Raw genomic sequence first — 16258 nt, 5'->3', positions numbered from 1 at the left:
TAACTTGTGTGGCATTGCCTTGTCTATTTGTTTACTCAATAAATTCTAGTTATATGTTAGAAGTAGAGTTGTGCATGTAGTGCTGCTAAAATTTAGCAATCTAATTCAATTATTTCCAGTTTGACTCAGTTAACTGAGCTCAAGCAACTAGTTGAGTCAGTTGAAGGTCAATTGAGTAGTATAATTTTTGTTAACTCAATGATCTCTCAGTTAAACTCGTCAATCAGCTAAAAATAGCCCAGATATGCATGGAATTTGAATTGCCAAACTGAAGTGGAGGAAAAGGCACATTGTAATTATTAATTGTATACTAGTTGAGTGTACATGTTGGGCATTAAGGCAGGTGATCGATTACTTGGGATTTGCACAAGGGAATAGTGAATTCCCCTATTATTTATCATTTAATTTACTCGGTAATTATGCAAGGAAATAGGAGAAAGAGGGGGCCTTGCATTAACTAAGTGTTAGGCAGAGCAAGACAATCAATAAGAGAAGAGGTTTACAATGCAAGGTGTGCTTTAGGATTGAAGCAAAACATTGTAAATCATTTCTCATTCTCATACTACTAATGAAAAGAAGTGGAAGGGTTTTACCCTATTGGGTCTCCCTATAAATAATTGTGTTCTTGTGTTGTTTTGATGGTTGCATGTCATTATATGTGTTCCTAAATTGGGATTTCCATTTCTCAGAATAGTAAGAGAAATTTGTAATCTCTTTTTTTTAGTTCGAATACATCAGTAGTAGCAAATTTATATTAATTTTTACACTCTTAAGGTGTTGTAGGGTACAAATATTTCAACGATGGGTGTTTAAAAATGTTCCCAACACTCCTAGTTCTACCTGTACCACACTCTTGCCCTTTAGGATTCTCACCCAAAATAAAACAACATTTGGCCAAGTGTATAGACCCTTCCCTTACCTCAAATTTGATTACTAGATCAATGGATTAAGATTGGTGTATATACACACAACATGGTTCCAGTAGGGTGTGGTTTCACCAGCGCCTACTAGGTTTTGGACCTGCTAGCATGTCAACAAAGTCATGTTCTCCCACTTCCTCTCAACCTCGAAAACATATCGTATATGGGCTAAAAAGAAACCTATGCTAGGTTCATAAAGAAGAACTACAACTGTTGTGCACCCACCCTCATGTAGTTTCAAGGAGAGTCATTACCCAATTCCTGATACCTAAATTCTCCGTGTTAACAAAATAACTAGCATAGGGATTGGTTAAACTAATTATACCCATAAATTTAGAAATCAACTGACTGAATATGAACACATAATTGTGCATTCACCATGCACATGATAACGAATAGCATATTCTAGGCACACTTTTAAATTCATGTTCATACATTACATCATTCTAATCATGAAGATACATTGAGTGTCAAAACTCATACATTCATTTACATTTACAAATACACAAGATTTTGCACCATTCACAATGTGACAAGATTCATCACACTCCATAAGGTAATACACATAAGCAATGTACACTTATTTGTGTGTTTAATGATGCATAAAAAATCAAGCAAGGACTTCAACTCTCCACCCAATTGTAAGCCAACCACATTGCAATCTTTCTTGCAACTGATTACCCTGAGCTAGATCCAAAGTCTGAGGGGATGCATATCTACGGAAATTCAAACTTGAGGCTTAATCCCATAACCATGAGAAGGAGTCCACAGTTTAGTTAGTTTATCAATTGCTCTACAGTGGTAAGTACTAAAGTGACTCACCAGCTGAATGAAACAATAGACAAGTTGTCTCTAATCGTATCAGGAGAGATTGAAGGGAGAGAAGTGGAATTGATGTCCAAAAAATCTTGCCAGGAAAAATTGTTGCGTTCTTCAGAGTCGGCTAACCCCACAAAACAAAGAGCCCAACAAATTGTTGTATTTATATAAGATAACATGAATGGCAAGTGAAATAACAACCTCGGTATAAGCACGAGACAGTAGTAGCCTGCAAACTAACGAACTTAGGGCGCACTGTCAAAGTCAATTTTGCAGTTGTTAGATAATATTGTCTTAAATTGATATGTTTTTGTTTTAATTGTTAATTGTCTTAAATGAGTTTCGTCTTAAGTGGCCATTGTCTTAAATATAAAGATTTGTCCTAAATTATTTTTGTCTCAAACTCTTTTTGTCTTAAATATAAAGTTTTGTTTTCAAATAATTTTTTTTTAAACTATTTGTCTCAAATATAAAGTTTTATTTTAAAATATATTTGTCTCAAATTGTTTTTATATTTTAAAGGTTTGTCTTAAACTGTTTTGCCTTAAAATATTTGTGTCTCAAACTCTTTTTTGCCTTAAATTTAAAGTTTTGTCTTAAAATATTTGTCTTACACTGTTTCTGTCTTAAATATTAATTTTTGTCTTAAAATACTTTTGTCTGAAACTGTTTTTGTCTTAAATTTTATATTTAAGACAATTAAATTGATATTAAATTTTAATGTAAAATAACTAAAATAAAAAGTGACTTTTTAAGACAAAATATTTTTTTTGTCTTAAAAATTTTTCTTAAAATGCCTTTAGTGTAATAGTAAAAATTTTCTTAAAATGCCCTTAGTGTAATAGTGCGGGTATTATCATAGAATTCAAACAGTTGATAGTTTTTGAATTCGTCTAGAAAGTGCCAGTTTTCACAAAGGGATTTAAGATTTGGATTCACGGTCAAACCCCCCATGTTTCCTCTGAAGATCGGTAGAATTCTTCTGTTATGTCCCAAACGAGGCTCGAAAGAATGTCGAGATCATTGTCCGAGGCCTCCATGAGATAAAATAAATCAATGCCCGAGTTTGTATCTCAAGTTAGGCCTTTGTGGTTGCCAGAAATATCAGTGGCTGCAGAATCATACCCGGAGTTAGGGGAAGGATAAAAAGTGGAACATGTCGTGGCAATCTATTCCTCAAGGCTTCTCATGAATATGTTTACAACCTCCTCACTGGAGAGGATTCATCCTCTTCTCCGTGTTCTTTTAATAATCTAATTGCAATAGATGAATAAACTAGTTTGTTTCTTCGTCGTGAAAGCATTTTTGCTCCTACACGTCTATGGACCCCGGCAAAGCCTCGAGCCCACGCTTGTGTTTCCTGAGCAGTGCCCCAATCATGATCGAGAAACGACCAGGAGATTCGAACAAGGAACACAACGGTGTTGCAAGGATGAGAGGATGATGATAGTGTGTCTGCAACGAAGAATCGGTCTTTCTTGAAACGTTAATAGCGAAGGGGAGGATTGGCTATATATAGCGTTTCAACTTCTATGGTACATGAGCAAGGGATATGCTTAGTGTTTCGACTTTTTATGTACATGCAAAGCAAGGGATAGGTTTATATTTTTATTTATGTTTGTTTATTATATTTATATTGTTTGAGGGTTTAATAATTAAAAACATGTGTTTTTTTAAGATGTTATGAGTTAGATATAATGGTTTAGAGTATGTGTTTTTCTAAGATGTTATAAGTTAGATATTATAAAATTAAAATATGTATATTTTAATAGACTTGAGTAAACAAATCACTCAATAAAAATAAATTCCTTATGCTATAAACAAAAATTCTAATAGTCTCACTCACTGACTTTAAAATTGAAAAATTAAATATCATATATATTATTTCAAATTATGTGAATAGTATGGCGGGTTTGGAGAAGGCTGACGTGACTCCTTCGGTCGACCACATCCAGCTAGTTAAAATATTTCTAAAATGTCTGCTTCACGGCAAAGTTGTCCATTTTTTAATGTTGGAATGAATTTGAGAGGGCAGATTCCAGTAAACAACTGAAATAGGAGATTTTGCCCAGATTCGTTCAACTGGTGATCAATCTCCATGGGTGTAAGTGGTTGTGATCTGCTTGTCGTGCATCACCTAATAATATCGCTCGTTTCATTGATCCAACAGTGTAACTTCTAGAAGTACCGGGGATTCGGGAATAATGATCCGCTCGAATGCTTTACCGTACAACGTTTGAATTAGTTGCACGAATGTGATAACATGTTGCCTGACGAAAACGGAGTATAATTTAGTGCATCGTGATTCGTTTTTAATGTTTCATTTTGTTATTCGAAGTTCGGGCTGATTGCGAGGCAATGTCAATGATATTATTGACAAATTATATATAAATTTCAATTATTATATCAAAAGGGAAAGTTGGCTGATTAACTCTTCACACACACGAGGTTGTATTTCCAAGTATTATATAAAAAAGAAAAGATTGCTGATTAACTTTCAACCGGAGGGTCCTTTCGACTCTGGCTGATTGATTTTGATGATGCTTATTTCAATCAAATTACTACCATTTTATGTTTTAAATCATAGTTACCAAATACGTCCGAATCGGTGGAAAAAATACGGAAATTCGTGAGTTCGATTCGTATTTCGAATAGTTCGATAAAAATTCGATCCGGTTCATATTCGCTTCACCCTGTGAGAGTGTGCATTCCTAATCAGACTCATCCTATTATTTCTTGACTATTGTTTTTGCATATTATTATTACTTACCTGCATAATGTGAGAGCGTGCATTTTTAATTAGACTATTCCTATTATATCTTGGAGTATTTTTTGCAGATTAGTATTACTTACTATTACTTGCTGGTTACATAAAATGCAAGCCTAATCTTTTTAATTAGATAAACAAAAAAATCTCAAGTGTCTCCAATGGTAAATGTAATTATTTTTAAACTGAAAATAGATGTTAATGGAGGCAAGAGAGCAGTAAAATAGAAACTAATGTAAAATGGAAACTGATGCCAATAAAGGCAGGATAGCAGATAAAATGGAAACTAATGGCGACAGAAATTTACCAAGATTTTAAAATTTAGACAAAATATATGTCAATGGAAACAAGATAAGAGGTAAAATGGAAACTAATGGCAACCTGAAATTTTCAGATTTCAAAATTTTAATGTTTCCTTTAATGGTTTAAAAAGCTGAGATAAGTAGGAAAGAAAATTTTGAAGTTGACTAAAAACTAATTGATTTTTTTATATATATTTATGTTAAGAATTGATTTTTCGATATATATTTTTGTTAAAAGGAATTTAAAAAAAAATAAGTTTTAAATATTTAATTTTTAAATGTCTTAACTATAAAAAGGATTTTAAAATAAAATCAGAAACTAAATACGGATATATTTTTTAGTTTTGTATATTATATTGATTAAATTTATTTAAATTTCAAAATAAATGGGAAGAAAATGAAAGAAAAGTATTTAAGTTATATATATATATATATATATAAAAGATGTATAGTGCCGAATTTTTTCCGAATTGAATTTTTTTCTTCCGAATTTTTATCGTATCGTATCGAATTCGAATTCGAACTTGGTAACTATGTTTTAAATCATTAATTAAAATTTCTTTAAAGAGAAGAAAGTCGAGACAATCAGAAAGAATCCATTATTGACCAAAACATCCCCTAAAGATTTGCCTGAAATTCAATATAGTGTCCACTGTAATATTTTAAGATAATTTTAATACCGGAGCCATTGTTAAGCAAAGACTCATCGTGAATTGCTTTAAATTAAATAAAGAATCCACTGTAATCTTTTCAGAAAGTGTTAGTGTGATAAGGTAATTTAGAGATGAATTTTGAATACATTGCCCATAGAATCAGATCAAACTTCCATGCTGAAATATCGCATAAGTTTGTAAACAAGAGGGCCGCAGTTCCTTCGAAAAAAGTGAAGCACATACGTTAGGGTGTGTGACATCCCCAATTGGATTGGCGGGCATACTTGGGAACTTCCCGCACTCATTTTAAGATATGAATCACATCTATCCACCCAGATTTAATCTTTTATGAATTTCAAGTACAACACCAGGCCATAGGCCCTGTCCACATAAAAGAAAGACAATTTTATAGGCTTTTATTAATAGAGATAATATCAATGTCACCCTGCATAAGATATCACCGAAATCATTTTCGTGTTCTAGGATTATATGGAGGTGGAGAATGAAGCTAAGGTTATATAAGGGCATAATGGGGAATGTAGAGTAAGGGCCGTGTAAAGGAAGAAGTTATTATTGGTTCATTATTCGTCTATTTTGGTGAAGGAAAGTGGAGGGTTCATTCATTTTTTGAAGGTTAGTTGGTCGAGAGAGATAATATATGGAAGAGGAATATCCAAAATAACATTTAGGTAAATAGTCAGGATGCTTTGCATTTGTAAAGGATGATAAGGTGAAAGGATTAGCACTGCTCAATGTTGTGATGAATGAGGTTTCAATTAGGGCATTAATCTTTATTGAGACGGTCATTTGGAGAGGGTTTACATTGGCTGTGGCCATAAAGGGAGATATGTTGCAAAGAAGGAGTCCAGTGATCCATGATTGCAATACCAAAGATGATTAAGGCTAATGGTGAAAGGGCACAACCTATGAAGGGGTGAAACTAGTGATGGTAAAAGCAACAATAGTAGTGATAACACTATAACTAGCTATTGTCCCAAAAGGTACAAAGAGAGGCCGATAGGATTATTAAATTGGAATTGTTGAACTTTTATAGAAGAGTTAATTGGTTTGTGGAAAACCTTGTTTTCTTGCACTGGATCATTGTGCAATTAATTTTTTTTAGATGTTTTGTTTATATCTATATTACAAAGAACACATTGAATGTCTTATTTCATTTTAGAGTAAGTTAATTACCCAAAATCAAGAAACCTCTATAGATAGCCAAGCATATATGAAGCTTGCTAGTGACCAAGGCAATAACCACCATGACTATCCCCTACCAATATATTTCATTGAAAACCATAATTGTATATTGCATTTAGAAAGTCAAAACATAACATTAGAAAACATGTTGACATATTGCCATTAAAAAGTTAATTCCATTAGAAACCATGATATTATTATTATATTTTATAAAGAATAATATACATATTTAGAATGATACTACATTGAAAACCATAATCGTATATTGCGATTAGAAAGTCAAAATATAATATTCGAAACCATGCTAAATATGACATTACAAACCGTAAATGTCAAAGGGAGAACTTAGAAGTTGGAAATTAAATGACCACAGCCATTTCGAAGACCATGTTTATAGAGACATTAAAAAACCATGGTCAATGCCAAATTAGGAGGCCAGAAGGCAAAAACAAAAATAAGAAAATACCAAATCGTTGCTAACATTACATGTAGCAAGAATAAAAGAAGCACTTCTTCCCCATAGACGCCTTACAAAACGATGCGTGATACTATAATTTAAATGTGCAGATTAACTGGGCTTCGCTTCCTCTCAAACAACTTGAAATTCGAGATCTTGCCTAAAATAAGACATTCAAATCCAAAATTTGAAAAATGTTCTATCAGTTTAGTTCAAATACGATAAGAGGACTAAATATGGAACACTCATCCCATAAAAGTATCCAAACTGGAATTCATCAGAAACAAAGCATATTATAAATAGAGACTTTAGGATATAAGTATTTTTAATGAGGCTTTCTGACAAAGTTATCCAAGGGAATTACTTCCTTGCAATAGTTGCAATCATGAAATTGTAATTCCAAAGGGAAATGTAATATGATAAAAGATCATGAGTAACATTTTTTAAATTGTTGTCTAGCCTTTAGTGACTTTGAAGTATAAATCTCAAGATGAAGGTTGGAAATCAGAAAAAGAATATTTTGAATAAAATACTTGGTCTGTGTCCATGAGAGCATGGTTTACCATGTATAAAGCCTCAAATAGGAAATGCAGTCAGCGCTTATATATTAAATGGGCAAGTGGCCTGTAATGCCTTTTGGGAGGAACCTCATTATGGTTAAAGTGGCTTTAAACATGGTCAATTTGGAGACAATTTCAAGCAAATGAATGTGAACAGGGAATCTCCGTTATAGCTTAAACAATGTTTTATAGCATTACTAACGTGTTATTAATAATAATTATAAATACGTTCATACAAGTGAATGTGAACATGCAATCTGTACTATAGCTTAATGAGTATAAATACAATAGATGATACATACTGACAAGCTAGGCATAATGTTTTTCGATTGTGTTTCTCTATGATTACCCATGCAATGATTATAATAAATTAAGACTGAGATTTGTATACCCAACAACATGCTATGCTTAAAACTTGCATCATTTTTGGCATACATAACAAAAAAATCCGATGTTTACTCAAACTCAATGTTACAATAAACAGCTTACTGTTCTTGGTCTTTAGAACTATTACAAGAACAATGCAATACCTTTTGATTGTGAAGAAGAATGAATACAAACACTCAAATTGTACAGAACAGGCAAAAAAACAAGGACGCATTCTCTGGTACAATATCCTAAAGAGTAAAAAGGAAAATGTCAATACCAAGTAGATGAGATGCTATTTGAACTTGAATTTTAGACAAAAACACCCTAGCTGGCTTTTCCCTTGAGGAAAAATAATTTTCAAGCAATAATCTTCAATTTGTCAAGAATGCTCGCAATCATAGATAGAAAAGCAATACTAAGAGCTAGTTCTGACGAGTTGCTCCAACCATGTAGCCACATCTGACGTGGTTGGTCTTTCGTTTGGGTCTTGCCTCACAGAAAGCTATGCAATATCAGCCATTCTGAGCAAAGGTTACACATTTCGTGGTAAATCCACACTACGGTCTAGGATGATTGCTGCCTTTCCCTGGCTGATCACGGGTGCTGCCCATTCGACAATATTGGGTGGATCAAAATCTGTATCATGTGCTTTTCTCCCACTCAGAATCTCTAACAAAACCACACCAAAGTTGTATACGTCACTCTTCTCTGTAAAATTCTGAGACTTGTAGTAATCTGGATCAACATAGACAGCATCCCCTTTCTGGATAGGGGAAGGAAGACCTCTTTCTCCAGATATAGTTAACCCAAAATCTGCAACCCTGGCTCCCCATTCTCCATCCAAAAGAATATTGGAGGCCTTAATATCTTTATGGATGATCGGAGGCGATGCATCTTTGTGAATGTACTCAATGCCTTGTGCTACTTGCATAGAGATTCTCAACCTCAATGTCCAACTGAGAGGAGAGAGATCTCCATGCAAATGATCGTGAAGAGTTCCATGAGGCATGAATTCATACACTAGAAGCCTTTCCCCCATCTTCTCACAATAGCCCAACAAATTAACCAAGTTGTCGTGGCGGAGTTTGCATATAATTTCAAGCTCTGTTTCAAAATCTCTACTGTTGCTATGGATTCTTCGAGCTGCATTAGCTCTTTTAACAGCAGCCTGTCTTCCATCTGGAAGAACAGCTTTATAGACAAATTCATAGCTTCCTCGACCCAATTCGTTGAACTCTTTGAACCCATTTGTAGCATCTCGAAGCTCTGCAAGACGGAAGGCTTGCATCCGTATTAAGTCATTTGCAGTAGGCCAAGAAGTGGTAATTCCATACGAGGGTGTTTGGACATTAAGATTTGGCTGATTTTCAGTATTTGGTTGCCCTATGCAAAAGGCACATTCACTTTGCCCCCTTTTTCTCCTTATTATCAAACAGAGAACAAAGCCTCCAATGAAAGCTAAAACAAACCCACAGGAAATTGACACCCCTAGAATAGTAACAAGATCCATATGCCGCTCCTTTTGCTTTGCAATACTTATTTGCTATTGCTCAGTTAAACTAGATGGAGAGACTGCAGAGACAGGTCCATGAAACCCATCTCCACAAGCTTCTTGACAAGAACTATTTCGACATAGAGAGCATGCAGTGCAGACACGATCAGCGTTCTCAGAACAAAGATCTGAGAGAAAAAATCCATTTGGGCAATTCTCCACACAAGGGGAACAGATCTGCTCTTCTTTCTGAAGGCACAAACTCATCAAATGAGGCAATCCCATACCGCTAGCATTGAAGAAAAACTCCCCACTATGACAAGGCTCCCTGCTGCACAATCCTGGGCTGAAAAGCTGCAAAGGAGGATTATAACCCGATCCATTTCCCCAACAATCCACGATCAAGTTATCTTCCCTAATGCCACAAGTCACGATATTTGTGGAAGCTATGCCCAGAAACCCGACATCTTTTGGAATTGAAGACTGATTGAAACTTCCCCAACATTCCACGCAATGATTATCTTGGCGGATACCACAAGAATGTTTTGAGCCTCCTGCGAGGGCTATAAACCGAGTTTTCTCTGGTGGGCTTCCCTGGTTCATGGAATTATCCCCCCAGCATTTGACTTCTGAAGTTGTTTTCACAATTCCGCAGACATGATTTCCTCCAGATACAAGGTTTTGAAATTTGTAGGGGGGAGGGGCAGTGATATTGAACTGTGGAGATGGCGATCCCCAACAGAATGCCATTCCGTCCTGGTCTAATCCACAGGTGAGATCATCGCCTGCAACAATGGATTGCAGGGCGATATTGGGATGCGGCCAGAGTGATCGGTATAAGGATCGTTGTTTTGTTGTATTTTTCATAGACCAACAGTCCATCATACCAGGATATTGATCCAAATGACTACGGATTCCACAAGCATGGTTTTGCCCAGATTCAATATTTGAATAGCGCCTGTTTTGGTTACTTGGGGGCACAAGATTAGTACCTGTTTCGTTGTTCATCCAGTAAAATGGTCTGAAAGTGTTAGCCTGCAGTCCACAAAGGAATCCACCTCCATCGGAGAGTGCAGCCAGAGATGGGCTTGAAGTAGCATCGGTAGCTGGTGAATTGATGTTTCTCCCCCAGCATGTTATATGCTGCTTCCCACTTGCATCAATGGTACAGAACACGTTCTCGTCTCCGAAGGATGCTGCTATGGGAGACATGGCTCCATTTCCACACACGCTGTCAGTGCAAATGAGCAGAAAACAGATCAATACTGGTCCATAGATACTGCTACATGACCACCCACATGACTGAAATTGCCCTGATAGGCCGAGCGATCGCTAAAAAAGAATGGGAAACAACAGTAAAAATATGTTGCCATGTTAAGAGGGCAACTCAATGGATATTTGGAAAAAGCAGTCACACTTCAAAATCAACGGTGGAAAGTGTCTCCCCTGATCCAACGGAGCAGGGTAAAAGTGTTTTATATTGATAATGTGTTTTGGCAGTGTTTCAATAGGAAAAAGCTGTAAAAATATCTTGCCATGCCACAGAGGTGAAAAGTAACTCAACTGATATTTGGAAAAAGCAATGACACTTCAAATCAACGGTTGAAAGTGTCTCACTTAATCAAACGGAGGAGGATAAAAGTGTTGACAATTGTTGATGCATAGGAAAGGCCTATCGGCCTAATTAGCTAAAAAAACCCTATCTTCTTAGTGAGGGCTTCATGTCATTAAACCTTTGAGCTCAATTTATTGTTTTCAATGTTATAAAACTACGAAAAATACCATGGAAAATAAACATAGGTAAATGTATATCTTAACTTCTTAAGTGTAGGGAAGGTAAAAAAAATGACATCTTCATACTCAAACTCTTTAGGATAGAAAATTGGAAAAAAAACTCAATCATTTTAATGATTAATTGGTTTAGAACAAGAATAAGAATAATTTTAGTATGGAAGCTATGAGTGTTGGCCTCATTTAATCAGTATTCATTATGTTTTTGAAAATTGAAAAGTTGACAAATAATTTTTAATTATCCAAATGAAGATGCATACAAATTTTGTAGTATTTCAATTTCCACTCAATAATTATTTCATTGTCATTTTTTCCATAGAAAAAAAAAAACAATGATTTTCATTACATAAACAATACAAAATTATATCTTATATATGAAAATAAGCACTTTAAAAAAATTATGTCTTTGGGAAATTAGATATTTCACTTTACTAAACAAATTGGGAAAAATAATCTAACTACAACTACCTTATTAGAGAAATTTTATTCACCCTCATTTCATCCCTTTTCTATATAACCTTTTCTTAACTATAATCCATATTGGCATAATTTTTATCTGTTAATAAAGTGCCAAAGAAACTATATTTAAACAAAAATCCCAGTTTTGAGATTAAAAAAAATTATTAAATCCTTGTCAAAATCTAAGTCGTTATATTCATGTGTTATCTTCATGGCCCTGATAAGGTCTTATTTGTGGTTACATGAGTCATAGAATTCCCTTCCCATCCCTCACTTTGAAGGGAAAAATTATTGATCAATTGGATTTTTTTAGGAAAGCATTTATATGCTATTATGGAGATGTTTCTTGTATATTTATTCTAGGATGATCTACTACGTAATTTGAATACTAATGTTCATATAATTGTTAAACTTATGATTTTGATTTTGGTTTATTTTTTCCTTGAATGCAAGCCCAAAAATGGTGCTGGTTTTCCTAAAAATAACTTTTTTATTGACTATTTCGCCATTGAAAAATAGTATTCTCATAATCTAAAATGAAAGTGTAGTTCATTTGTTCTCTTTTTGGGTTTTGTTACTCAAATAAACCTTTATTAATAATCTAAACAAAAGTTCTAGCATATGCCAATAGATCTAGTTCAACCCAATCTATATTACACTTGCTTCGCGGTACAACGTTTGAACTGGTTGCACGAACGTGATAACATGTGGGTGGACGAAAACGAAGTATAATTTAATCCAGCGTGTTTCGTTTGTAACGTATCTTTTTGTTACTTCGAAGTTGGGGCTGATTGCTGGGCAACGTCACTGTAATTATTGACAAATTATAGATAAATTTCAATTATTATAACAAAAGGAGAAGCTGGCTGATTCACACGAGGGTGTGTTTCGAAGTATTATAAAAGAAAGAAAAGATTGGTGATTAACTTTCTACAGGTGGGTTACTTTCCACTCTGGCTACTATTTTATGTTTTAAATCATTAATTAATTTCTTTAAAGAGAAAAAAGCGGAGACGATCAGAAAGAATCCATTGTTGACCGAAAAACACCTAAAGAGTTGCCTTAAATTCAACATAGTGTCCACTGTAATATTTTAAGATAATTTTAGTATCGAAGCGATTGTTAAGGAAAGACTCATCGTGAATTGCTTTAAATTAAATAAAGAATCCACTGTAATCCTTTAAGAAAGTGTTAGTGTGATAATGTAATTTGGAAGAGATGAAATTGGAAAACATAGCCCATAGATTCAGATCAAACTTCCATGCTGAAATATCGCATCCATAAGTTTGTAAACGATAGGGTCCCATTTCCTTCTTAAAAAATGAAGTACAGACGTTAGGGTGTGTGACATCCCGAATTGGATAGGCGGGCATACGTGGGAACTTCCCGCACTCGTTTTAAGATATGAATCACATGCACCCATCCTGATTTAATCTTTTATGAATTTCAAGTTCAACACCGGGCCATAGGCCGCTGCCCACAGCAAAAGAAAAAAGACAATTTTAGAGGCTTTTATTAATAGAGACCATATCAATGACACCAAGCATAAGAGATCGCTGAAGTACATGTGCACCTTTCAACTTTTTCATTTGTGCGGGTCCCTGACAAGTCCCTTTATAGGTTTCTATCTAGAAATATCGAGTCAATGACACAAACCATAGTTGTCGCCCTTAATTTTCCAGGTTCTCTTACGAAAATGTGCAGTCCTTAATCGTCCACCACTTTTTTCCACCGATTTGCTTCTCGATGCCTGGTTTTCAAATGAGGAAGCTATATCTTGTGTGCCGAATCGTCTATATTCTAGTATTTACCTTGAAATAAAATAAACTCAATGTTTATTCAATCACATCGAATCACAAACTCTCATTGGGTCGTCGTACCAAAAAGATTCCTACACACCTCCATCCTTTACGAAGCAATATCTAGCATACCAAATCATTTCCGTTTAGTTTGAATAAAAGGGTGCAATGAACAAAGCGTTGAATAACACCAAGAACGCTAAGTATGAATATGTTGATGCGTCGAGAAGAGAAAGATGGCATCCATAAAGGCCGAATAACATAGTACAATAACAGACTTTTTTTAATCCTTTTATTACTTCTTTATACTATTTTGTTTTGATTTTTATATTATTTTGTTTTGAATTTTATTATTTTCCTTTAGACTTTTATTAAAATTAATATCCAAAAAAATTGAGATATGTGGAGATATAATAATAGGACTTTTTTAATCCTTTTATTACTTCTTTATACTATTTTACTTTGATTTATATATATATATATATATTTTTTATTTTCTTAAAGATTTTTCTTAAAATTAATATCCAAACAAATTGAGATATATGTGGTGATATTTTAACTCAGTTTCTATGTAATGAGATTGGAGTCTGTCCAAAATGATTTTTCAAAATCAGGAACAAAGGCTGGTATCATTAATTACACGAGAGGAGTTGTAGAGTGTGAATGGTTTTATTGCAACATCAATGTTGAAAGCTTAGTAATGGTTTTTCCAAAGTTATTTATAAAAATAAGTTACATTATTTGTTACATTAAATTTGAATAATAAAATTTATTTTACATATGGTTACAGGTTAATGTAAATTATTTTTTAAAATTATTGACTTTTATAAGACTATATTAAGCTTGCAAGCCAACAACACAATCTCCTTGAAGCAAATCTTTTAGTCTATTATTATCTTAGGGGACATAGTTTTACTCACAATAAAAATTGAAGGACACTAATAAATGGATTGAGGAACCCATGTTAGGTTTACACTCAACAATCCTTCATTAAAAGAATGACCAAGTAGGATTGTGGAGAGCAAAGAGTTTGATTTAGGATTGTATGGAGGTGGAGAGCAAAGGGATTGATCTAAGGTTATATAAGGGCACAATTGGTGTAGCAGGTTGACTAATCATTTTGAAGGCTTTTTAGGTAAGAAGGATAATGTATATGAGAGACATATCCAAAATTAGCTTTAGGTAGATAGAGGTAGGATGCTTTCCATTTTTAAAGGATGATGGGGTGGAGGTATTCACACCACCATACAATGCCATGACGTTTGAGGTTTTTATTATGGCATTAATCTTCGTAGAGAGAGCCATTTACAGGAGGTTTACATCAGACATGACCATAAAGGGAGATATGTTGCAAGGAAGGACTACAGTGAGCCAGGATTGAAATTCTAAAGGTGACTAAGGCCAATGGTGAGAGGGAAAAACCTATAAAGGGTGTTGTCACTCACTGCTTTATCAGTGATCAGTTGCTTCAAATGCCCAATAGTAGTGAATTTTGATGCTAATTTTTGAGCCACACACACTATGAGAGCTTAATTAGACCCTCTCCATTGCCTAGTGCTCAGAAAGAGCTTTCCAATAATATATGGAAGTCCAAAAATGTACTCTTAGAGCAGAAGGTAAACCATTTTGAATATTGCCCTTGGAAAACCCAAAAAGCAAAGGAAAAATGCCAAAAGGTAAAGGCAAATCACAATGTGGGGGGGGGCGCGAGCACAGAACATTCCATAATATTAACATAATAGCAGTGTTGTATCACCCGGAAACACCTAAAGGAATTAACAAAGGAGATTGCATGAAAAACCAAGGCCGAGTGGCCCATCTCTCTCTCCTCCACGTGGTAGAAGGAAAATCGGCCATCCCGTAGTCCTGCAGTCTCACACATCGCAGTTCTCAATTCTGCATCCCATAGTCCCGCGATCCTAGAGTCTCGCATACCAAAGTCCTGCGATCCTGTAGTCCCACATAATTGCAAATCGACGATGTAAAGGGGGGTTTCCACTTTAAAAGCCCAACAAACTGTCGATTTTGTGATATAGTGTAACATCGTCGGGGGAGGCCGAAATCGTTTAACAAAGAAAGTGTAGGAAAAAACCAACGCCTAGCCGCCCCCTTCTCTCTCCTCCACATGACGGTCGACATATCGACTATAGGCAATCCTGCATCTGCATTATTGGCGATTGCAGGAACAGAATGGCTACCTCACCAAAAGACTTGCGGGGTTGCGATTTAGTATCAGATTGTCAGGAAGGCCAAAATTATTTAACAAAGGAATTAACAAAGGAGATTGCATGAAAAACCAAGGCCGGGTGGCCCATCTCTCTCTCCTCCACATGGCAGAAGGAAAATCGGCCATCCCGTAGTCCTGCAGTCTCGCACATCGCAGTTCTCAATTCTGCATCCCATAGTCCCGCGATCATAGAGTCCCGCATACCGGAGTCCTGCGATCCTGTAGTCCCACATAATTGCAAATCGACGATGTAAAGGGGGGTTGCCACTTTAAAAGCCTCGCAAACTGTCGATTTTGTGATATAGTGTAACACCGTCATGGGAGGCCGAAATCGTTTAACAAAGAAAGTGCAGGAAAAAACCAACGCCTAGCCACCCCCTTCTCTCTCCTCCACATGACGGTACGACATATCGACTATAGGCAATCCCGCATCTGCATTA

The 16258-nt window shown here is 35.2% G+C and overlaps 1 pseudogene; it reads right to left on the bottom strand.

Annotated features, from left to right (window-relative positions):
* Positions 1-8465: 8465 nt before the first annotated feature.
* On the bottom strand, positions 8466-16051 carry LOC149170763 (serine/threonine-protein kinase-like protein CCR1; annotated as a pseudogene).
* Positions 16052-16258: the final 207 nt, after the last annotated feature.

This window comes from Pinus tabuliformis, chromosome 4_2, assembly GCF_031772625.1.
Source record: "Pinus tabuliformis cultivar Carrire ecotype Pingquan chromosome 4_2, CPIR1, whole genome shotgun sequence".
Classification (NCBI taxonomy): domain Eukaryota; kingdom Viridiplantae; phylum Streptophyta; class Pinopsida; order Pinales; family Pinaceae; genus Pinus; species Pinus tabuliformis.
Note: the sequence above shows the minus strand (reverse complement) of the source record. Positions and strands in the feature narration are given on the sequence as shown.